Source organism: Lithobates pipiens, unplaced genomic scaffold (genome assembly GCF_037356315.1).
Source record: "Lithobates pipiens isolate NorthernLeopardFrog02 unplaced genomic scaffold, aLitPip1_a1.2 Scaffold_19, whole genome shotgun sequence".
NCBI classification, from domain to species: domain Eukaryota; kingdom Metazoa; phylum Chordata; class Amphibia; order Anura; family Ranidae; genus Lithobates; species Lithobates pipiens.
Genome location: NW_027507764.1, coordinates 79,482,222 through 79,508,071, shown reverse-complemented (window position 1 = coordinate 79,508,071; position 25,850 = coordinate 79,482,222). Strand labels below are relative to the sequence as shown.

The 25,850-nt window shown below is 43.0% G+C and overlaps 1 pseudogene; it reads right to left on the bottom strand.

Moving 5' to 3' along the window:
- LOC143998017 (uncharacterized) overlaps positions 1–25,850 on the bottom strand; it is a 208,032-nt pseudogene that overhangs the window by 61,887 nt on the left and 120,295 nt on the right.

The following is a 25,850-nucleotide window of genomic DNA, read 5'->3' as shown; positions in this document are numbered from 1 at the left end:
CCTTGGGGCTGCGTACTAAAAAATTGTCTGAAAGCATCAGTCAGACGGCCACCTTCTCCACCGCTCCTTCTGACTGATGCCTCAGCAACACGTTGTCCAGGACCAGGAGTTTGTAACCTCCCAGTCTCTGGAAACGCGTTGCACAGACCTTTCTGCAAGGCCTCCCGGAGATGTCTCATCCTCTGCTCCCTCTGCGATGGCAAGATAAGGTCGGCAACCTTACCCTTGTACCGTGGATCAAGGAGAGTGGCCAGCCAGTAATGGTCCCTCTCCTTGATCCGAAGAATACGAGGATCCTTCCGCAGGCTTTGCAGGATCAGGGAGGCCATGCAGCGTAGGTTAGCTGAGGCATTCGGCCCGGAGTCCTCTGGGTCACTAAGGACAACATGATCCGCAGCTACCTCCTCCCAGCCACGTACAAGTCCACGTGTTTCTTGGGACTGTAAATCATCCCTATAAGACTGCTGCTGCTGCTGCTGCTGCTGATGCTGATGCTGAGTGCCAGCCTCCACCTCCATGCTGACACAATCATCCTCCTCCTCCTCTTCCTCCTCCTCATCCTCTTCCTGTGTGATGGGTGGCACAGCAGGAACACTGTCTGGATAAAGGGGGCCTTGAGAGGCAAGGAAGTCCTCCTCTTCCTGCCTCTGTTCTGCCTCAAGTGCCCTGTCCATTATTCCATGCAGCGTATGCTCCAAGAGGTGGACAAGAGGTACAGTGTCACTGATGCATGCACTGTCACTGCTCACCATCCTTGTGGCCTCCTCAAACGGTGACATGACAGTGCATGCATCCCTGATCATGCCCCACTGGTGTGGTGAGAAAAATCCAAGCTCCCCTGACCCTGTCCTGGTGCCGTAGTCGCACAGGTACTCATTGATGGCCCTCTGCTGCGTGTGCAGCCGCTGCAGCATGGCCAATGTTGAGTTCCATCTGGTGGGCATGTCACATATAAGGCGGTTCTTGGGCAGGTTCAACTCCTTTTGGAGCTCAGCCAGCCGAGCACAGGCATTAAATGATCGGCGGAAATGCACACAGATGTTCCTGGCCTGCTTTAGGACATCCTGTAAGCCGGGGTACCTGCCCAAGAACCGCTGCACCACCAGGTTAAGGACTTGAGCTACACAGGGCACATGGGTCAGTTGTCCCTGTCGGAGGGCGGAGAGGAGGTTGGTGCCATTGTCGCAAACCACCATTCCTGGCTTAAGCTGGCGTGGCGTCAACCACCTCTCGGCCTGCCCCTGCAGAGCTGACAAAACATCCGCCCCAGTGTGGCTCCTGTCCCCCAAACAAACCAGCGCAAGCACGGCATGGCATCGTTTTGCCTGCGTACTTGCGTAGCCCCTGGAACGCCTACGGAGCACCGCTGGTTCTGAGGACAGAGCACTGGAAGAGGCCTTGGAGGAAGAAGAAGAGGAGAGGGTGGAGGAGAGAGGTGTGTCACAACCAATAGTAGCATTTTGGAGGCGTGGTGGCGGAACAACCTCCAACACTACTGCACCTTGTCCTGCATCCTTCCCAGCAGCCAGAAGAGTGACCCAATGGGCCGTGAAAGACAGGTAACGTCCCTGTCCATGCCTGCTGGACCATGAGTCAGCGGTAATATGCACCTTACCGCTGACCGCCCTGTCCAGCGAGGCAAGGACATTGCCTTCCACATGCCGGTAGAGAGCCGGAATCGCCTTCCGTGAGAAAAAGTGGCGTTTGGGGACCTGCCACTGAGGAACCGCACATTGTACAAACTCACGGAAGGGGGCCGAGTCTACCAACTGAAAAGGCAGCAGTTGAAGTGCTAGCAATTTAGCCAAGCTAGCATTCAAATGCTGGGCATGTGGATGGCTGGGAGTGAACTTCTTCCGCCGGTCCAGCAGCTGGGGCAGGGACATTTGCCTGCTATAATCGGACGTGGGTGTACCACTAGCAGAGTTCCCGGAAGCACTTGGCTGTGACACACCTAATTCTACACCTTCATTCCTCTCAGAGCAGGTTTCAGAGAGGACTGAAGGTCTAGTGGGGTTGGAGATGCCAGCTGATGAGGAGCAAGGAGAGGTCCGCTTTGTTCTTTGGTGTGGGTCTTTGAGGTACGCTTGCCAACGAGCTGCATGGCAGGTCAACATATGTCTGGTCAAGCATGAGGTGCCCAAGCGGCTGATGTTTTGGCCACGTGAGATACGCTTGAGACATATGTTGCAAATAGCAGCGGTGCGATCTGATGCACTCGTCTCAAAAAAGGCCCACACCAAAGAACTTTTAGAATAACGCGCAGAGGCAGCGCTCTGCACAGGCGGAGCTCTGCGGTGTGATTCAGTCGGTGTGCTGCCCCTAAGCTGGCCCCCGGAGGGCATCCTGCCTCGTTGGACATGTGCCTCCTCCTCCTCCTCCTCCTCCTCCCTCCTTCCAGGCACCCACGTGGAGTCAGTGCCCTCATCATCCCCTCCCTCTTCATCGCTGTAGCAAACCTGGCAGTATGCTGCAGCTTGTGGAACATGACTGCCAGATTGCTGTCCTTCTTGAGCATCCCCTCTCTCTGCGCTCACGCTACTGCCTTCCTCTAGCTGAGTGTCATCATCAGAGCCCACCAAACACTGGGCATCCTCCTGGAGCATGTACCCAACACTGTGCTCAAAGAGTTCAGGAGACTCCTCAGGAGGACGTGGTGGGTCTAGGGAAGGAGTCACTGATGATGACATTGAGAGGAGGGAAGACGATGCGTTGGCAGCTGCTTTGCTAGTACCCTGAGACTGGGTGAGAGAGGATGAGGAGGATGAAGAGGGCTTGGTCATCCACTCTACCAAGTCGTTGGCATGTTGCGGTTCAACATGTCCAGCTGCCGAAAAGAAGGACAAGCATGTCCCATGGCCACGTGCTGATGACAATGCACCGCGTCCACGACCAGCACTGTTGTCTCTAGACACAGAGCCTGCTTTCCCTCTTTTATCGGCTCGCGCCTGTCTGCCTCTCCTTGCTGGCCTTCCAGACATGGTAATGGCCTGAAGGGAGTTGGGTAAAACAGCAGTTGGGTAGTTTATATTGTGCTGGAGGCACACAACACCCACTAACTCCTGCAGATGCCTTTTTTATAGAACACCAGAGATAAAGGGGTATATACAGATGTATACTGTGCTGTGCTGGAGGCACACACAACTTCCAATAACTCCTGCAGATGGCAATTGGGCTCAAATAGAGAACAGCTATGTAGGTGGATTATAGCGGTATGTACTGGGTACAGAGCACGCAGACAGCACGCACTATCTCCTAACACTACTGACTGCAAGCTCTATTATTAAATATAGATCACTAGCTATATAGGTGAGGTGAATATCGCGGTGTATACTGTGGTCAGGGCACGCAGACAATAACCAGAAAACAGCAGAGATAAAGGGGTATATACAGATGTATACTGTGCTGTGCTGGAGGCACACACAACTTCCAATAACTCCTGCAGATGGCAATTGGGCTCAAATAGAGAACAGCTATGTAGGTGGATTATAGCGGTATGTACTGGGTACAGAGCACGCAGACAGCACGCACTATCTCCTAACACTACTGACTGCAAGCTCTATTATTAAAGATAGATCACTAGCTATATAGGTGAGGTGAATATCGCGGTGTATACTGTGGTCAGGGCACGCAGACAATAACCAGAAAACAGCAGAGATAAAGGGGTATATACAGATGTATACTGTGCTGTGCTGGAGGCACACACAACTTCCAATAACTCCTGCAGATGGCAATTGGGCTCAAATAGAGAACAGCTATGTAGGTGGATTATAGCAGTATGTACTGGGTACAGAGCACGCAGACAGCACGCACTATCTCCTAACACTACTGACTGCAAGCTCTATTATTAAAGATAGATCACTAGCTATATAGGTGAGGTGAATATCGCGGTGTATACTGCGGTCAGGGCACGCAGACAATAACCAGAAAACAGCAGAGATAAAGGGGTATATACAGATGTATACTGTGCTGTGCTGTGCTGGAGGCACACACAACTTCCAATAACTCCTGCAGATGGCAATTGGGCTCAAATAGAGAACAGCTATGTAGGTGGATTATAGCGGTATGTACTGGGTACAGAGCACGCAGACAGCACGCACTATCTCCTAACACTACTGACTGCAAGCTCTATTATTAAAGATAGATCACTAGCTATATAGGTGAGGTGAATATAGTGGTGTATACTGCGGTCAGGGCACAGACAATAACCACTACAGAACAGCAAGATAGGAAATCAGCCAAAAACGATCGGTGTGTACTGTGTTGAAGGTACACAGAACACCCACTGCTTCAGATGCCAACACACTACACGAGGCCGCCTCAATGGCGGCCTTATATAGTGTGGGGCGTGCACTACACAGCCTGAGCTATGATTGGCCACAGGCATCCTGCCTGTGGCCAATCATGGCTCTCCTCGCTGCTGGCGCTGCGATTGGCCAAGCATGCGGGGTCACAGTGCATGCTTGGCCAATCATGAGCCAGCAATACACTGCGCCATCGCAGTGCATTGTGGGCCATGAGCGCCACGCGAATTTTGACGCGAACGGACCAAGTGTTCGGATTTCGCCGAACGGACGAACAGCCAATGTTCGAGTCGAACGTACGTTCGACTCGAACACGAAGCTCATCCCTAGTCCTTTCACATGGGCATTTGGTTTTTTAGTTTAGTTCAGTCCCTTTTTTTTGGTAAAAAAAACAGATCAACGACGGTTATGGATGTCAATTTTTACATCTGTTTTCATGACCAGTGTAGTTCAGAGGTACCCAACTTGCCTCTTACTGCTATACCACTTGTACTCCACCATTCCCATTTCTTACCCTTCTAAAATGATGAGACCACACCTTAATTTTGGAGTATAAATGGCCATAGCAGCCTATTTATTATTCACACCATATAAATAACTCCAATATCAAATATATACCAAAATATCACCTCCGTAACTTGTTCAACTCCAGTCTGTTGGTCTTTGACGGCACCCCGGAACTCCAACACATATTCCACCAATACACTGCGGGACCTTTTTCCACACGATAGGCCTCCAGCGGATAATCAGCTCGGAGACAACCCCCTTCCCGCAGTGCAACCATTACAGTATTCCCACTAACCTTTCGCTGGAATACACCAGAGGGGCACATACTACCGATGAGCCCCCCACCCCTTTCCATCACATATGTTTACTGCCACCGTCAAAGACCAACAAAACACTGCCAATCCACAGCTGCCATGACGACCATCTGCCATGCTCCTGAAAGAAAGAAAACACATAAACCAACAAACACAGACAACATATAGGGAGGGTGGGTGGGAAAAACTGCCTCCTCATTTCTTTCTCCACAACTTTCTGTTTCCCAGCCCAGCCCCGCCTCCTCCTTATATATTACCACTCCCCCTTGGACTTTTCTCACTGTCCCCTCCCCTCTAATCTCTTCATATTAACCCATGCATTGTCTCCCCATGGTCATGCCCGGCCCTGCACTACTTTTTCTTTTCTGTCTTTTCCGTTTCGGGCCTCACTTGTCCGCTGACATCCGTTATTCATCAGTTTTTTACACAAAAAAAAGTGACTGAACTGAACTAATAAACTGAACACCCATGTTTTTGGGTGAAAAACAGATGTCAGAGGATTGGGCGTAAGCGGATGTCGTCCGCTAACATCCATTTTTCAACTGTTCCGTTTATTAAACGGAATAAGAAAAGGGTTGTCTACCATCTCAAAGAACAGAACTTAACGGAGGCGGATGATCAGCCACTAACGTCTGCTAGCCCACAGACATATACGGTGTCTCACAAAAGTAAACCTCACATTTCTGTAAATATTTTATTATATCTTTTCATGTGACAACACTGAAGAAATGACACTTTTGTGTAAATTTGCAGTCCTCTCAAAATAACTCAACACACAGCCATTAATGTCTAAACCAATGACAACAGAAGTGAGTACACCCCCAAGTGAAAATGTCCAAATTGGGCCAAAGTGTCATTTTTTTGTGTGGCCACCATTATTTCCCAGCACTGCCTTAACCCTCTTGGGCATGGAGTTCACCAGAGCTTCATAGGATGTCACTGGAGTCCTCTTCCACTCCTCCATGACGACATCACAGAGCTGGTGTAAGTTAGAGACATTTGCGCTCCTCCACCTTCCACCTTTGAGGATGCCCCACAGATGCTCAATAGGGTTTAGGTCTGGAGACATGCTTGGCCAGTTCATCACCTTTACCCACAGCTTCTTTAGCAAGGCAGTGGTCAACTTGGAGGTCTGTTTGGGGTCATTATCATGTTAGAATACTGCCCAGTCTCCGAAGGGAGGGGATCATACTCTGTTCAGTATGTCACAGTACATGTTGGCATTCATGGTTCCCTCAATGAACTGTAGCTCTCCAGTGCCAGCAGCACTCATGCAGCCCCAGACCATGACACTCCCACCACCATGCTTAACTGTAGGCAAGACACACTTGTCTTTGTACTCCTTACCTGGTTGCCACCACACACTCTTAACACCATCTGAACTAAATACGTTTATTTTGGTCTGATAAGACCACATGACATGGTTCCAGTAATCCATGTCCTTAGTCTGCTTGTCTTAAGCAAACCGTTTGAGGGCTTTCTTGTGCATCATCTTTAGAAGAGGCTTCCTTTTGGGACAACAGCCATGCAGACCAATTTGATGCAGTGTGCGGCATATGGTCTGAGTACTGACAGCCTGACTCCTCACCCCTTCAACCAATGCTGGCAGCACTCATATGTCTATTTCCCAAAGATAAAATCTGGAGATGACGCTGAGCACGTGCACTCAACTTATGACCATAAGGCCTTTTCTGAGTGGAACCTGTTCTGATAAACCTCTGGATGGTCTTGGCCATCGTACTGCAGCTCAGTTTCAGGGTCTTGCCAATCTTCTTATAGCCTAGGACATCTTAATGTAGAGCAACAATTCTTTTTTTCAGATCCTCAGAGAGTTCTTTGCCATGAGGTGCCATGTTGAACTTCCAGTGACCAGTATGAGAGAATGAGAGTGATGACACCAAATTTAACAAAAGATGTGTACTAATCTGCTAACAAAGCAATCTGTGCTGACTAAGAGGTATATACAAATAAATAGATAAAGTGCTGAAATGGAAATAAAAAGCAGCTAAACTTCTAAAGTGTTACCAACACTCATAAAAACTGTGTATAAAGCTACTTCACTTTTTATAAACAACACACTTGCTCCTCATTCACACCTGAGACCTTGTAACACTAATGAGTCACATTACACCGGGGAGGGAAAATGGCTAATTGGGCCCATTTTGGACATTTTCACTTAGGGTTGTACTCACTTTTGTTGCCAGCGGTTTAGACATTAATGGCTGTGTGTTGAGTTATTTTGAGGGGACAACAAATTTACACTGTTATACAAGCTGTACACTCACTACTTTACATTGTAGAAAAGTGTCATTTCTTCAGTGTTGTCACATGAAAAGATATAATAAAATATTTACAAAAATGTGAGGTGTGTACTCTTCTGTGAGATACTGTACATGTATGTTCGTTTTTCATCCATCAATGGATGGAGGAAAAACGGACATACAGAAAGCCCATGTGAAGGACCCTAACACAGGATCACAGGGCTACAGGACAGAATTTTCCCTTTTTTTTCTATGATGGGTTTTTCTATACAGTATATTCATATGATATATCTGGATATATCTGGATCATGGGTTTCAACTGTCTCTCATTTGAAGGGACTGTCCCTCTTTTCTCCTTACAATTGAAGTCCTTTTTTTTCCCATAGATAGAGCTTTCTTTTGGTGGTATTTAATTACCTCTGTGGCTTTTATTTTTTGCGCTATAAACAAAAAAGGAGCGACAATTTTGAAGAAAAAAAAATATTTTTTACTTTCTGCTATAAAACACATTAAACATTTTTTTTTTTTAAATCTCACTTTTAAAACTTTTTTGGGACCAGTGACATTATTACAGTGATCAGTGCTAAAAACATGTACTGTTACTGTACTAATGACACTGGCAGGGAAGGGGTTAACATCAGGGGCCATCAAAGGGTTAAAGGGTGTCCCTAGGGGGTGCTTTCTAACTGTGTGGGGGTTGCTCTGACTGGGTGAAGACAGAGATCCATGTTCCTTCTTAACAGTAACACAAGATCTCAATCTTCTCCCCTGTCAGATCGGTGATCTGCCTTGTTTAAATAGGCAAACTGCCATTCTGCCGCTCTCAGGAATGATCGCGGGTGGCTGGTGCATAGAGGGTCCAACGGGCCCGCTGATTGGCTCCCCCTCTGTCCAATCAGCAAGCGTGTGCCCTAGTGGCTAATGCAGGAAATGACGTACAGTAGCCGACCTGCCGCAGTACTTGTACGCTAGGCGGTCGTCAAGTGGTTAAACTAAAACGTTCATCATGCCTTTAATTTAATGCATTGGTTATTCTGAAAAGCCTGTTTAAAGGAAAAGTAGCGGTGAAAAAAACAAACTTGTGGACGGTATGCTGGATATGTGTGTTTTTTTCTATGTTATGTTTTTATGCATCATAGAACTAGTCTAATAAATGGCCATATGTGTCTTTTTAATGAGAAAATATTTTTTGTGAACCACAACCAGTGTGCAGTTTATTTTCTTTCCATACAGTGAAATAATTTCCCCTCGCGTTAGCCATATTAACAAGTCCTTCTGAGACGCTGTAAGTGTTGGCACGTGGCCAGCCTCTTCAGTGGGTACTGCCGGCTCACACAGGTGTACAACCTCTGGAGAGTTTCAGAATGCTGTATCACACAAGGATATAATCACATTCTATGACCTTTGAACTGTGGCAGAGCAATTCTGGAAAGCCACAGATTACCATAAATACCCACGGCTGACTATAGAGAGCAACCCGATTTTTTTTTCTTTCTGCTGCGGCACAAATGAGATTAAGCATAATCCCTCTGTTTCTTGTAAAGTTCATTTCCATGTAAAACCTATAGCCCAGAACACCACTTCTGCAGTCCATCAAGCATGCTGGCCCAATGGATTTACAGCTTGTTGCATTTCAGACAGAAACTGAACATCTTTGCTTCCTGTAACAATGCTTCCCATTGTGATCTGCAGCATCTGTTACCACTGAGCTGAAGTTGGAAAAGGAACAACAGTTTTACAAAAAGTTGCTTTGATTCTGTTAAGGTACAATCACACTTATGGTTTATCCATCTGCATAAATTGGAGGTTCATATTTCTAGTTTTCTTATATTACAATGGGACTCCATGCTAATTTAAAAAAATAGATATTTGTTATCCACATGCTCTTTACAAATCTGCCATTTATAATATGATAACACAGTAACTGGCTATTTTCTTATCAAAAATTAAAGTGTAATCATCGACTGTACCTCTTCCTGTAACTGCCACCTAACAGCCCCTGTGTAGTGTTCAAGAACTTAACATGACATCAAGTTGGTGGCATTCACTATGCCAGCGTTTCTCAATTGCAAAACCCTAAGGCTCTACAAGAAGTCCCCAGGGTGATCCACAATTGCAGTGGGTTTATATCCACTTAACAATGACTTCAATGCCTTGCTTGCTTCTATTGATTAGCACTGCTGGGCAGGTTGATATCCACCCCACTGTACTGTTAAATAATTCCACAAAGAAATGGCTGAGCAGGACAAAACAACTGTTTCTGTTTTTGGATAAGTTCTCAGTGGCACATTAAAAGCATTAATTTGAATGAGGGATCTATGATGGCAGCGGTGAGCTTGGTCTCCTGAAGACAGAGAGTTTAAGGATGAGGAGTGGCACGAGTGCCATAGGAGCTGGCTGGTGATGTCCACTCTGTAGGTGAGTAAAGCTGGTAGTCGCCATACTGAGAACAGGATGCAAGAGCAGCTTGGCACCAGAGTTAAAGATGGAAGCAGAACCAGGAGATGAGCAGCAGTCATTAGCAATGGGCAGCAAGGAACCTAATCAGCGTGCAACGTAAGAACCAATAGGCAGGCCATGGTCAGTAACAGCCAGGCAAGGCAGTACAGAGTCAGTAGGCAGATCAGATCCAATAAACAGGTCGATGTGGGAATCTCTCTGTACTGATACTTGCCAGTTTATTGTGATTCTACTGTTCATTCTCAGGGACTCATACAGGAAAATACCCTGAATGATTTTGTTTCAGTATTCAGTATTATCTTCCCTAACAACAATCTGTAAAATGAAATAAATACACTTACAAGCTATGGGCTGAAGTTCCAGGGAATGCTTTATAAAGAATTTTATTATGTTTTCTCAGTAGGGCTCTACAGTCATACATCAGGTCACAAATTATATTCTGAAATATAGTAACCTGTAAAAAAAGTGACAGTATAATGCCCTGTACATCCAATGAAAAAAGGGCGATCGGATTATGTTGTCGGAAAATACAATCGCGTGTGGGCTCTATCGGACATTTTTTGCCGGATTTTCCTACGCACAAAGTTTGAGAACAGGATCTAAAATTTTCCGACAACAAAATCCGATCGCATAAATTCCGATCGTGTGTAGACAATTCCGACGGATGGACAAAGAGCCACGCATGCTCAGAATAAACTAAGAGATGAAAGCTATTGGCTACTGGTCCGTTTATAGTCCCAACGTACGTGTTGTACGTCACCTCGTTCAGAGCGATCGGATTTTCTGACAACTTTGTGTGACCGTGTGTATGCAACACAAGTTTCGGACAAAATCTGTCGAAAAAAAAATCAGACGGATTTTGTGGTCGGAATGTCCCACCATGTGTAGAGGGCATAAGAGTTAAAGTATAACTAAAGACAAAACTTTTTGTTTAGTTTTGGATATCGTAAGGATGGATTAGGGCTCTTGTCAGTTTTTATGGTATCTCTTGTCCTGTTTACCGTTATCATTGAAATAGAAAGTAAAATAAAATCCCCACGTTTTGGGTTGTCCCCAGAAATGTAATAAAAGAGAAATCTTCTAATGGGGACACTACTTCTGGTCACCTGGGGGTCTCCAAGGAATTCCCTTAATTTGCAAGGATTTTCCTCTCACTTCCTGTTTTGGCATGAGTTGCATGAATCACAAACAAGTCTGGACAGAATTACAAATCCTTTGGCAGATAAGTCAGTTGACGTATAAGTATTACAGTACTGCATTTAGTCGTAGTTACACTTTAAAGCACAACCTAAGGCATTTTTGTATTTAAATAATCCCCCCAGAATTGTTTCAAAACAGTTAGCTGCAATTCTAACTTCCTCTCTGGTAGTATCCCCTGCAGTAATGCAATTCCACCATTAGATCTCCTCAGTCTCCCAGGCTGAATGAGCCAACATACTTCAAAGTGAAAGACTAAGGTCACACTGTGAGTGCAGTGAGGTGACATCACCATGACACTCCGTACTCACAATGAGCTGATGTGTAGCACAACACTGATGTCATCATGTCAGTGCCGCTATCTGCATCAAGGACCACCTAGCACTTGGAGAAGATCCAAACAGGAAGAGGAGCCTGCCTTTGCTGTGCCCGGCCTAAATACTTCAGAAAAAAAGGTAACTATAAAAGATAAAGCAAAACATATAGTGAAGGGGAGTTTAGGGGGAAGCACTGCAGAAAGGGATGGGGGAGCACTTGAGGGAGGAAGGGGGAACCAGGAATTGTGTGTCAGCTCAATGCACTTATCCTTGTGACTGCACAATAATGGAGCAGTATTACACTGATAACATCATGTATGTTCACAGTATTAAACCTGAAATACTGTGCAGTGCAATAGACCATAATTCACTGACTTTACTGGTCCTGCCTCCCTAACCTGAGTTTGCTGTTATGAGGGCTGAAGGAAGCTAATGTAAAGATACAAACCCGAGGCACTAAAAATAGCATTTTTAAAAGTATGAACCATTTTTAACATACAGATAACTAGAAGAAATCGTTTTTTAATCAAGTTTTGTTGAGAAATACAAAGGTATTAATACAGATTAATGTCTCATTACAATCGTTTATATATAATTTAAAACATTGCAAGCCTGTTTTATTGGTTTTATATGTGTATTAAAAGTAGTGGTTAAATACAATATATCAGATTGCGATGACCAACTATGTCCTGTGTTCATTTATGATTTCCTTTGATAAATATTATAGACAAGGGAGAAGACAGAGTAATGAAAGAAAAAAAGAAAGCAGTAATAAAAAGAAAAGTCATTTAAGGCTTCAATTAATTCTCCAGGGTTATGGCCAAGTGGAATTTCTGGCAGCTATACTTATATCATTATTATTGAATTGATGGACATTTGTTTGGACTTAATTTTTTCCTTTTATAAATACACATACAATTTTTTTTTCACAATTTTTTTATGTATTTGATGTTCATAGTCATTTGTTGAATATTTATTTTATGGGCTTTTTATATTGTTTGCTGAATAAGTACTTTATCACTTATTGTTTAGTGGATAGGGTAGTGCTCCTCTTTTCACATTTTATTTGCTTTTTAGTGCTTTACTAAATTAGGAGCATCGACCCTTTAGACCATCTTTCAATTATTATCATACCGAATTGAGTATCCAGGTGGCGCCACCATTTTTCACCTTTTGAGTTCTTTAATTGATGTCTATATAATTGGCCTGACCATATAAGGGCTTTATTATGTCAATGAGAGATCAAAAAATAGTTTTTGACCCATTTTGTGGCATTCATTGTGGAACCAGTCTAATATACAGATAAGTAACACTGGTTATGAATAAAGGCTAAAATCAGGGAGGCCTCCACCAAACCAACCAGAGTTGTACATTTTAGTCAGGAATAATCATTATGCCAAACAAATTTGTTAACTATATGCTGCAGTTTCTAGAGATACATTGTTGACAGGGAGCTAGAAATGGTTTGAAAGAGATATAATACAGTGTCTTGAAAAAGCATTTTGTCGTGTTACAACCAAAAATGTAAATGTATTTTATTGGGATTTTATGTGATAGACCAACACAAAGTGGCACATAATTGTGAAGCTGAAAGAAAATGATAAATGGTTTTAAAAAACTTTTACAAATAAAAAGAAAGAATAGAAAGAACCTTAGTGAACAAACAGCATCATGAAGGCCAAGGAACACACCAGACAGGTCAGGGATAAAGTTGTGGAAAAAGTTAAAGCAGGGTTAGGTTATACAAAAATGTTCCAAGCTTTGAACATCTCACGGAGCACTGTTCAATCCATCATCTGAAAATGGAAAGAGTATGGCACAACAGCATACCTACCAAGACATGGCCGTCCACTTAAACTGACAGGCTGGGAATTAATCTGAGAAACAGCCAAGAGGCCCATGGTAACTCTGGAGGAGCTGCAGAGATCCACAGCTCAGGTGGGCGAATCTGTCCACAGGACAACTAGTAGTCGTGCACTCCACAAAACTGGCCTTTATGGAAGAGTGGCAAGAAGAAAGCCATTGTTGAAAGAAAGCCATAAGAAGTCCCTATTGCAGTTTGTGAGAAGTCATGTGGGGAGCACAGCAAACATGTGGAAGAAGGTGCTCTGGTCAGATGAGACCAAAATTGAACTTTGGATCTAAAAGAAAAATGTTATGTGTGGCGGAAAACTAACATTGCACATCACCCTGAACACACCATCGCCACTGTGAAACATGGTGGTGGCAGCATTATGTTGCGGGGATGCTTTTCTTCAGCAGGGACAGGGAAGCTGGTCTGAGTTGATAGGAAGATGTATGGAGTGGAGGTTCACCTTCCAGTAGGACAACAACCCTAAACATACAGCCAGAGCTGCAACGGAATGGTTTAGATCAAAGTATATGCATGTGTTAGAATGGCCCAGTCAAAGTACAGACCTAAATTCAATTGAGAATTTGGGGTAAGATTTGAGAATTGCTGTTCACAGACACTCTCCATCCAATCTGACAGAGCTTTTGCAAAGAAAATGGGCAAATATTTCACTTTCTAGATGTGTCAAGCTGGTAGAGACAAGGTAGTTCTTAAGTATTGACTCAGGGGGGCTGAATGCAAATGCACGCCACATTTTTTACATATTTATTAGTAAAAATATTTGAAAACCATTTATCATTTTCCTTCCACTTCACAATTATATGCCACTTTGTGTATTACATAGAATCCCAATAAAATACATTTACGGTTTTGGTTGTAACAAAATGTGGAAAATGTCAAGGGGGTATGAATACCTTTTCAAGGCACTGTAAATAGTATCAATTTATGTTTGTTCTGCAGTTTGTTCTTCAGGATAAATAAAAATAAAAAGTTAAGATTTAGGAAAGTTGAGGGTCATCATGAAATTCAGAGATAATAGATTAGAGAGGTCTGATGGAATTTGCATTTCCAGATATTTTCATGGCGTAGGCCACTACTTAAAGGGGAAAGAATTTCATATACAGGTGCATCTAAAAAAAAATAAAAATAGAATATCTTTAAAAAATGTATTAATTTCAGTAATTCAGTTCAAACAGTGAAACTCACATTTTATATGGATCAATTACACACAGAGTAATATATTTAAAGCATTTCTTTATTTTAATTTTGATGATTATGGCTTACATCTAGTGAAAACCCAAGATTAAGTATCTCAGAAAAATTTAATATTGTGAAAAATGTCAATATTGTAGATTCATGGACGTTTATTTACTAAAGCTAGAGCAGGCAAAATTTGTCACAATTCTGCATATATCAGCTTCCAGGTTTTATTGCAAAGCTTAATTGAACAAGCTGAGGTTAGAAGCTGATTGGTTTCTATGCAGAAATGTGACAAATGTTGCCCTCTTTAGCTTCAATAAATAAACCCCATGGTGTCACACTCTAATCAGCTAATTAACTCAAAATACCTGTAAAAGTTCCAAGAGCCTTTAAATGGTCTCTCAGTCTGGTTCAATATGTTACACAATCATGGGGAAGACTGCTGACTTGACAATTGTCCAGAAGGCAGTCATTGACACCCTCCACAAGGAGGGTAAATCGCAAGTGATTTGCTTCCCTGTACAGAGTGGACATCATCCCCTCTGGCTTAAAAATACCCCCAAGGGTCAAATTATGATGGTTAAACGCTATCATTAATGATTTTATTGCACAGAAATTATAAAGGGTGGACATAGCAGAGCTTGTAGAGAGGTCACCAGGCCAGTGAGGGGTTTTGAGAGGTTTATTTCTACATCTAAAAATAAGGAATTCCAAATGAATGAATTTGTTACGTGTAACACCACTCATGTGGTGTATGCCTTGGAATGCCCCTGTGGGCTTATGTATATAGGCGCACAAAAAGACTACTGAGGATCAGGATTGCCGAACACATTCAGAACATTCAATTAAGTTTTAAAGACCACAGTGTATCTTTGCACTTTAAACTGGGCCATAACCAAGCTCTATCATCTTTACAATTTTGAGGTGTAGACGGGATCAAACCAGTGTGGAGAGGTTCCAACATGGTAAGGGAACTGTCTAAACGTGAAATACACTGGATTTACCTTACTGATACACTCATGCCTAAGGAGTTGAATGTTGAATTAGGCCTAAGTGTTTTATTAGTGATTACTGAATTTTTATTTATTTTTTTAATTAATGTTTATTGAAGAAAAGAAGCATGTACAATAACATAAAAGACAATACGTGAACCAGCACAGGGGACAGTCGTATTACATTATCAGTAACTATGGTTCAAGGCAAGGCACCGCCCATAAGGGCCAAGACAGCAGAAGTAGTATAGTAACATGAACCACCGGTAAGATTCCAAAGGCACATGGCTAAGTGATCACTACGAATCACCGCTGCTGGAACCATCAAACCTCTGCGGCAATGAGAGTACATCCCTCTCTTCCAGTTTTAAGAAAGGAAGCACAATAGGCAGAGATGGAGAAAGAAAAAAGAAAGGAAAACTAAAAAAAGGGCAGGAAATAAAGAACATAGAAAAGGGTGGGGAATGTAGGGGTGGGGAGGCAGGTCTGCCTCTGATACCAGCTCCAAAATTACAGTAAGAACCTTAAGTGCTAGGTTTACAATCACAGTGGTTGAGACATTATATCTGCATAGCTGGAAGAATATTTAAAGGCAACCCAACAGGCCCAAATTTTTTTTGCTAGCTCGGATTTGCCACGGAGGGAGAGGGTCGGGTCCTCCATGTAATAAGTGTTATCCACGTTGAGTAACCAACATCGGAGCGTAGGGATCTTCCTCAGTTTCCAAAATTGTGGAATGAGAGTTTTTGCGGCATTAAGAAGGTGGGGTGTAATTGATCTTTTATAAGGGCCTGTTGGCTTCCCCGTACAGTGGAACAAAACATACCAAGGATCATTAGGGACCTCCCATCCCTGGATCTCTTTGATCCAATATAAAACCGTTAGCCAGAATGGACGGATCCTTGGGCAATACCACCAAATATGAGCGTGGGTAGCTCTCTCACCGCATTCCCGCCAACACAGTGGTGATGTCAGGGGGAAATACCTATGTAATACCACAGGTGTGTAATGCCATCTGGTTAAAAGCTTATACGCCATTTCCGATGTTTTAGAGGATCCGGAGGATGTATGTGCCAAGGCAAGAATATGCGATTTTTGGGTCAGCGAGAGTTCCTTTTGTAGATCCTGTTCCCAGTTGCGTAGGAATGTAGGGGTGCTGGTAGAGGTGAGGGACAGCAGTGCGTGATAGAAGTACGAGATTGGCTTCTCAGTTGGGTGAGTATCAAAAAAGTTTCCAAAGGTGTAAGCTCAGCCAAGGAGCGTGATTACTGAATTTTAATACTAGTTTATGGTACACTTTTTATTGTAGTATAGTTCTTCATTTCTATCTACCTTTTGCAATAAATATGGAGTTATAGGGGTTAATTTTTTGTATGTGCATATATATTCATTATATATTAGATATGATGAATTTGGTATTTATATGATCTTTGACCAATTTAAGCATTGTACCGTTTAGATGTTATCAATGTAAGAATTGGCAGTTCAAGTGTTATGCCAGTTTATGTTTCTGTAACAGTTACATAAATGTGTTTAAGTACTATGGTCTGTAATTTACACTATGGATTATAGTAATAACAGGTTTCCTTTTGGGTCGGTTAGTTCTGACCAAGATTCCTGTAAAAGTTATTATACTGCGTATTATTATGTAGTACATGATCCGATCGCTTTGCCACTTTGCCTGTTGTTAGCAAATAATCCTCTTGTTGCTGACGTGCACCAGTGGTGGTTTTAAGTGATCTGGCTTATGGATGGTTAATGGATAGATGAATAGAAGGGACGCTGCGCCATTAGGTCACGCCCTCAGACAAAGTCGGATATGACAAAACGCGGCAGTACATGACCTAGCGGCGACCGGAAGTAATGTATACGTGTCACAGTCTGCGTAAAGGCAAACAGGAATAACAGCACAAACTGTTGTAACCGGCATTTGCGGATTGGTGACTATGCTTTTACTTTATGCTCATGATTGTTTTACTATTTGTAAGTGCAACTGGTAGGGGTCGGGATTTGCAATAAAGTGTTATACAGGATCATGTTATGTGGATTCTTTCTTTTTATGATACCGTTAACATGGAGTGATTTGCAGCCCTAACCAGACCTATTACGAATTATTTTACATTGACTGGTTTCAAGGCGAGTTACCTACAGATTTCTGGTGAGTGTAAACCACCTTAGGGAGAGTGCCTCACGTGGTGTGGACTTGGTGGATTAGTGCATGGAGATCTAATTTCTACTATGACAACCTGCTATCTTTAGAATACTCACCTTTATCACCTTCATCCTGGTAGCTCGTATAGGATCTATTATACGAATGACGGCCAAGTTGTCATGGACTGATGGGAGCGCTGCTGTAGTATTCCTTTTGAACTGTCTTTTATAACTTTATTTTATGCTATTTTGTTTTATATGCTTTTATCTTTTTCGCAGCTAATACCCCCAATATATATATATATATATATATATATATATATATATATATATAGTGGTTTTATTTGATATATAATGGTTTTATTTGATGAAGCACAGCTTGTTCCTTTATAAGCACCCCAGTGCTGCGCATGGCAGTTTTAATAGGCCTTTTATACACTTTGATATTGATACATGGTGACTTCTAAGGAATGCTTCTCTACCCTACCCTGCCCACACTGCCAAAAGTACTAATAGCTAGTTTAATTATCATGGTATGACTGTTCTTGATTGGCCAGCAAACTCGTCTGACCTAAAACCTATAGAGAATCTGTGGGGTATTGTCAAGAGGAAAATGAGAGACACCAGACCCAATAATGCAGCTGAGCTTAAGGCTACTATCAAAACAACCTGGGCTTCCATAACACCTCAGTAGTGCCACAGGCTGATCGTCTCCATGCCACACCACATTGCTGCAGTAATCCATAGAAAAGGCTCCCAACCAAGTATTGCGTACATATTTTACTGTACATGGACATACTTTTAAGTAAACAACAGCTGGTATACTTTAAAACGGCCTATCATATACCTCTCTGCGCCAAACTAAGACCTTCATACACCTCCCAAAATTATATATATATATACTCACGTATGTGAGCCCCCTTAAACAGTGAACGCACACGCGTAAATAAAAGAGTATATATATATATACATATATACATGCACATATACACTTCCCTTCAAGCGGATACCTGCATATGTAATAAATGCTAGAACCACACTATATTTGATAGTAACTGCTGAGTATATTAAAACCCAGCAGAGCGGACAATAGTAGCAGCCATTAAAAATTTTATAAAAATATATAAAGAAAAGGTTATACGAACAATTCATCAATATATACGAGAATATCAGTATAAAAACAGCGCTTATTTCTATAACAAAAAGTCCTTTGTAGAAGTCGTAATAAACAAAAAAAAAATCAAAAAAATCACTAGACAGTTCCAAAATGTGCAGATAAGGTGCCTATAGTGATCTAATCAACTTTTAAGTAAGCCAACATTTCTGTATTAAAAACCCCTTTTTTTTTTTATTGGTCTCATGTAATATTTTAATTTTCTGAGATACAGAATTTTGCGTTTTCGCTAGCTTTAAGCCATCATTAAAATTGAAAGAAAGAAATGCTTGAAATATATCACTCTGTGTATAATGAATTTATATAATATATGAGTTTCACTTTTTGAATTTAATTACAGAAATAGGTTAACTTTCTGATAATATTCTAGTTTTTTGAGATGCACCTGTAGGTGGTACAGTTGAGCCCTGCAAAGAGATATTAAGTCATTTTTACTTAGTTTCACTGTAAAATTGCTCAAACCGTCAAATCTATTAAAGTATTTTAAAATCGTAGGCAGACTTGTTATTTTGGGTGATACTTACATTAGTAGATAATACTTATAGAGTGCTATTTTATGCACAACCATTTTACCAATTGTTAAAGGGCAGAAATAAAGGGCCATTCATTTTAGAGATTTGGTGCCTGGTCACCTAGGCCAGCATATACAGTGGAAATGTGAGGCTTGAGGAGGAAATTGGTGTTCAGGCAATAGCTCCTGTCAAAAAGTTCTCCAAGTTCTGTTAAGCCATCAGGTCATTGGGCTTTTCAATCAGGCTATTCCTATGCCAAGAGCAAGTTCCCTCAGAAAAGGGAGAATTTCGAGATTTGAGGGTACTGGATAGAAGAGATGAGAGTTTAGCGTCTTCAAGGTAGATAAAGATCTTACTCAATTTTTCTTCCTTTGATAGAGAAAGAAATGTATTATTTAGCATATAAAGACTGGAGTAATATTTACAGAAATTGATGAGTATTTCTAAATGTTTTTAGACATGGTCCTCAAGAGGGGAGTTTTAGGGATAGTATGCTGTGGTGGTGTATATGCAGATGAAGCAGGCACACTAAGGAGAATCCACAGTTATTACAACGCTCATAAGATGTATGCAAAAAACAACAACCTCAGAATCCAAAGGAGTTTTAATTCAGGGGTTGAATGAGTTGTTGCTTGGTTTCTGAGAGCTCCAGTATTAAGGTGTCAGAATTGACTTGTCTATGCTTGAGGTCTAATTCCTCCATCTTTTACAGCAGGGTAAAAATTTGGCCTTTTTTTTAGGCGTTAGTGATGTCTGCTACATATGCTGGATCTTGGAGCAAATTATCATTTAGATCTCAAGTGAAGGGTTTAGAGGTAGGGTCTCGCTCCCTCCTCCTCTCAATCCGCGATGTTAGTTGTGACGCAATGATTATATGCTGTATCCTCTAGATCCTGCCTCTACCTGTCTTAAGTGTAGTGCAAAATACTGAATAAAAAGTTATTTGATAGAGGTAGGATGTCTTAGGCTTAAGCTACAAAAGACAGGTCAGACCTGATTTTTGAGCCAATGCTGATTCTAGGTTGTGGGTGTAAAATACATTGGGAGGTAACAATATAATTAATTCAATTAAAAGAGTTATGAATAGATGATACATAAGTAAAATCTTTCTCCATTGGATGGAGAATGTGCCAAAGATTAAGCAGTTTCATATGAGATAATTTACTTTTAAGTTTGCACTGATCACAGATCTTTATGAGCAATTTGGAGATGTCAATGAGTGAGTTCAAGTTGAAGCCACCCCTTAAAATAATCTGGCCTTCATCAATTTGTTCAGGAAGTTTGAGATATTGCAAACAGTGGGATATGTGTGTGGTGTTAGGTAAGGAAAGGTTGCCAGTAGGAAAACACGTAGTTTTGAGGAAAGTTTTAAAAACAGGTGTCTACCTCGAGGGTCTGTTCATCCATGACTTGGGTATAATGATTTGTGGAAAGCAATGGAGACACCCTTGTTGTTGCCTTCCAGGTTAGTAATGTGATGCCATGTAGTATAATATATATTATTACATAGGGGGGAAAAAAAACATGTGAATAGGTGGGTTAATTGTAATAGAGCAATCTGGGCAACCTGCCTATATAGATAATGATAATTTGTGATTTCTTGGAAGGGTGGATGAAGACCCAGATAATAAAGCAGCAAATGGTTAGCGGAGCTACTGCGGATCATAAATTCAAAAAAGGAGCTTAATATATAATGCAGAAGGGACAAGGGTAAAGGGGCAAGAAAGGGGGGGGGGGAGAGAGAGGTAAAGAAAATGGAGAGAAGGCTTAGAAAAAGGAGAGGAAAGGGAATAGGGACTGGATGGGGAAAAAAGGGATAGAGACATGAAAGGGGGTGGGTGAGAACAAGAGCATGGAAGAGAATAATGTATGAAACAGAGGAGAGAGAGAGAATGAAGATAGTAGCAGAAACTGGCAGTCATGTGGATCAGAAAGAATTGAAAGTCCTGGTAGAAAGGAAAAATTCCGACCACAAAATCCGTCGGATTTGGTCCGAAACTGGTGCTGCATACACACGGTCGGACAAAGTTGTTGGAAAATCCGATCGTTCGGAATGTGATGACGTTCGTTCATTCCGACGGGACTACGTTCAGCCTAGTAGCCAATAGCTTTGCTCTCATACTTTGATCTGAGCATGCGCGGCACTTTGTCCGATCGGAATTCTCTACAAACTATCGGAAAAAGTCCAATCGGATTTTGTTGTCGGAAAATTTGAGATCCTGCTCTCAAATTTTTTCCGTCGGAATTTTTCATGGAAAAAGCCCACACATGATCAGATTTTCTGACAATATAATCCGATCGGACCGTTTCCGTTGGAATTTCCGACCGTGTGTACAAGGGCTTAGATATCAAAAAGGTGTATACCCAGTGCACATATATAGAAAAACAGTGTAAGGCCTAAAACAGGGACATAGAGACATAGGTAGCATTGGTGTTTGCAGTCACTTTGGTTTAAAGAAAATGTGCCCTATGTTTCCAGCCAAATCATGAAACCTGTAGTGAGAGGAAAGGGAAGTTTTTAATAATCCTTGATCTGGAAAGACAAGGAAGAAAGAGTATGAGGCAAGTAATTGAAGTATTGGATGCATTCAGTTAGTGAAAGCAATAAGCAAGGTTAAGAAAACTGTAGGCCATCAGGTTAGTGAGAGATCCATGTAGCACAGAATACCACCCCATATCAGGAATCAAAGATGGCAGAGGAGGCTAAAGAGTTAGAGGTAGGTGCAATTATAAATTATGTCTAGGTGCTGGGCCTTCAGATTCCGCCCCAGGCAAGGCCATTCATTTATGTCCGCAGCAGAGGTAGAGCCAAATTTCTGAACAGACAGTATACTCCGAACACTCAACTTAAACTTAGAGACGGGACACTCATAAATGCATCATCCTGTGTCTAGCAGGGTGGGTAAATGTGTTGATGTCTCAGAGCCTTGGTCAGAAAATGAGATGTGGTAAAACGATTGAATGATGATGGGCCATAGACCCAGAGGGAGAGGATATTAGGCTACTAGGGTTGAACATAGCACTTGTGAATGTCTAAGAACACCAACAGGAGAAAATTAATGAGAACATTCCAGATTTTTGTCACTACAAAGGAGCAATAATGCAAAATGGACAACACTGAAAAACACATTCAGGAGACATGTTCCTTCCTCTGTGTGAGGAATAAATTGGCATTGCTGAACCTAAAGGAGCACCGAGGTGCGTAAAAAGCACAATATCTGTTTAAAGGATGAGACAGCAAGTTAGTAAATGCCTGGTAAACCACCTATTAAAATGGGGGGTATATTGCCAGCAATGGATAATATGACATTGAAAAGTCCGGCAGATATCCTCCCACAACAGTGCATTAGAGCTAATAAGGGAGTTATGGAAGTAGGAGTATGCATAACCAAGACTGATATCTAAGCTCCACATCTGTGGTTTCCGATTCTAAATCAGTCCAAGAGTAACAGAAACATGAGGCCCGGCCCCAGCAAAGTCAGGGACATGTAATAGAGTACAATATCAAGAGGTACAATGTAGATGTGCCCAAATAGGGAGATGTAAATTAGGTGTAAATAACCAGTGAGGAAGGATCATCAAATACCTGGAAAGAGATCTTTGGAAAATGTTCCATGATAGTGCTAGAAAAGGATTTGCATCTGAACAATTCTGATGTAGTGATTCTAATACCGCGTACACACGATCGGACTATCCGGCAGACTTGGTCAATCCGCCGGACAATCCGCCCGTGTGTGGGCTCCGGCGGATTTATTTTCCCCAAAAGTCCGTCGGACTTACAAAGAAGTTTTGACTCACAATTGTCCGCCAGACTCGGCAGTCCGGTGGACAATCCGCCAGTCTGTGTGCTAGTCCGCCGGACTTTTGAAATGAACGGGCTTGCCCACACACAGGGAAAAGTCAGTTCATTTTGAACGTGACTCCAGGTAGCCGGGACTAGCGAAGGAAGTCAATGTTGCCGCCTTCATAGGCGAGATTGACACCTCACTGGCCCCGTCACCTGGTATTGACTTAAAGGGGAAGCCCTATGCCGAGAAAACAGCGTAGGGGTCCCTCCCAAAGTCCATATCAGACCCTTATCCGAGCACGCAGCCCGGCCGGTCAGGAAAGGGTGTGGGGACGAGCGAGCGCCCCCCCTGAGCCGTACCATGCCACGTGCCCTCAACATGGGGGGTGCTTTGGGGAAGGGGGGCCCTGCGGCCATCCCCACCCCAAAGCATCTTGTCCCCATGTTGATGAGGACAAGAGCCTCTTCCCGACAACCCTGGCAGTTGGTTGTCGGGGTCTGCGGGCGGGGGGCTTATAGAAATCCGGGAGCCCCCTTTAATAAGGTTGCCCCAAGATACTGCCCCCCCACCCTATGTGAATGAGTATTGGGGTACCATGTATCCCCACCCATTCAACTGGTGAAAAAAGTGTCAAGAAAAAATCACAGCACATGTTTTTAAAATAATTTATTGCACAGCTCCGATGGTCTTCCATCTTGGGGGGTCTTCTCTCCGGACTCCTCTGCTATCTTCTGCTAGCTCTTTTACTAGCGGAGGAGCCCGGCTTTCTTCTTCGTCATCACCGCCGCCGCCGTCTGGGGTCTTCTTCCAACTTCGGCTGTCTTGCCCCCCTCTTTGGTTCTTCTCGCTGGGCCTCCGCTATCTTCTTCTAGCTCTTTTACTAGCGGTGGCCCGGTCTTCTGTAGCCGCCGCCTCTTCTTCCTACTTCGGGGGTCTTGTCCCCCTCTTCAGTTCTTTTTGCCGGGCCTCCGCTTTCTTCTTCCCGCTCTTTTACTAGCCGTGGCCCAATCTTCTGTCGCCACCACTGCCTTCTCTTCTTCTTCCTTGAGATGTTGACTTGACGCTCTCTCTGGCCGCAATGACAGGGATGCGTCCCTTCCCCAAAGCACCCCCCATGTTGAGGGCACGTGGCCTGGTACGGCTCGGGGGGGGGGGGGCGCTTGCTCATCCCCACCCCCTTTCCTGACTGGCTGGGCTGCGTGCTCGGATAAGGGTCTAATATGGACTTTGGGGGGACCCCCACGCCGTTTGTTCATCGTAGGGCTTCCCCTTTAAGTCCATACCAGGTGACGGGGCCAGCGAGGTGTCAATCTCGCCGATAGAGGTGGCGACATTGACCTCCTTCGCTAGTCCCGTCTACCTGGAGCCGCGTTCAAAATGAACTGACTTTTCTCCGTGTGTGGGCAAGTCCGTTCATTTCAAAAGTCCGGCAGAGTCCCGCCATAGTCCGGCGGTTTGTCTGCCGGATAGTCCGATCATGTGTACGCGGCATAAGGGACTGAAAGTGTAGAACAATGATCAGTATGATACAAAGCATTCAGTCATTCACCAAGATCTAGTGCAATAGTCTAGGATTAAGAATGGTCAGCATGGTCTACACAATGAAATTAGTTATCAAGCAGGTCTTTGAAACCGGCCAGGTTTCTGATTGGGACTTACGTACTACTTTGGAGTTTTCAGGCACCCTTTTCCATGTTTTTCTCATGGTAGTGGCTGGGAAAACAGGGAATTTGAGACCAATTAGGAAGTTGTACGAGGGATAATTGGACAACTCCAAGTAGATGCAAAAGGTTGCCCAGAGATATAAAAGTGACTGATTTTCTGTTCTTGAAGGGGGTCATATGAAATGGGTAGCCCTGTTGAAACAATTCTCATCTGTACCCTTCGCTACTCTCATGATGGCATCTTTTATTTTAAACTAGTGTACGTGACAAATAGGGAAGGATTTACTAAAGCTAGTGCACACAGAATCTGGTGCAGATGTGCATAGTAACCAATCAGCTTCTAGGTTTTATTGTCAAAGCTTAATTGAACCTGCTAAAGTTAGAAGCTGGTTATTATGTTGCACCAGATTCTCTGTGCACCAGTTTTAGTAAATCTCCCCCATAAGGTATTTAGGTCTACTTGAGTCCTCTTTTAGCCATGCAGTAATTAATCTAATATGGAGTGCAGCGTGGTTGCCTGTTGACCCCGAATATTATTTCTGTGCATTCAATTTTCCTGATCATGCAAAAGTAAGCCTAGATTGTGGAGCTAGGCAGAATGCTTAGAGATGGCAATTTGATGTTCATCCAACCTAGTAAGAATGTCTTTCCGTGACTTCTCAACTTCCTCTAACCTGTTACTTATGCGGGATACATCTTGCTTGATCACCGCCAGTTCAGACTTGTAGGATTGCACTATTATAGAAGTGTACCAATCTAGGTCTGACCAATTAGAAAATGGCCATATTTGGGATTAAACGTCAGTATCAATTTCAGTGTCTCATGACAACACAGAAAACTGTATCGTATCCAGAGAATCAGTGGAATGCAATGCAGGGGAGGCCAGTGAGCCCTCTGCATGTGGGATTCATGTCAGCCACTTCATATTGGAAATAAGAAAAAATATCAGTCGCACTCCACTTAGCTCTTCCTGTAGTGTTTTTAATAATTAGTGAATTGGTTGCATACAGTGAATTGATTGCATACAGTCTCCAACCCGAAACACTTGATGCGTTTCACCACTCCTGACTTGCTCACAAGGATAAGGAAGGCACATCATATCGTCACAAGCCATAGACGCTGAAGTCACTTGTGATGGCTGAAGCAAATCGTGCAGG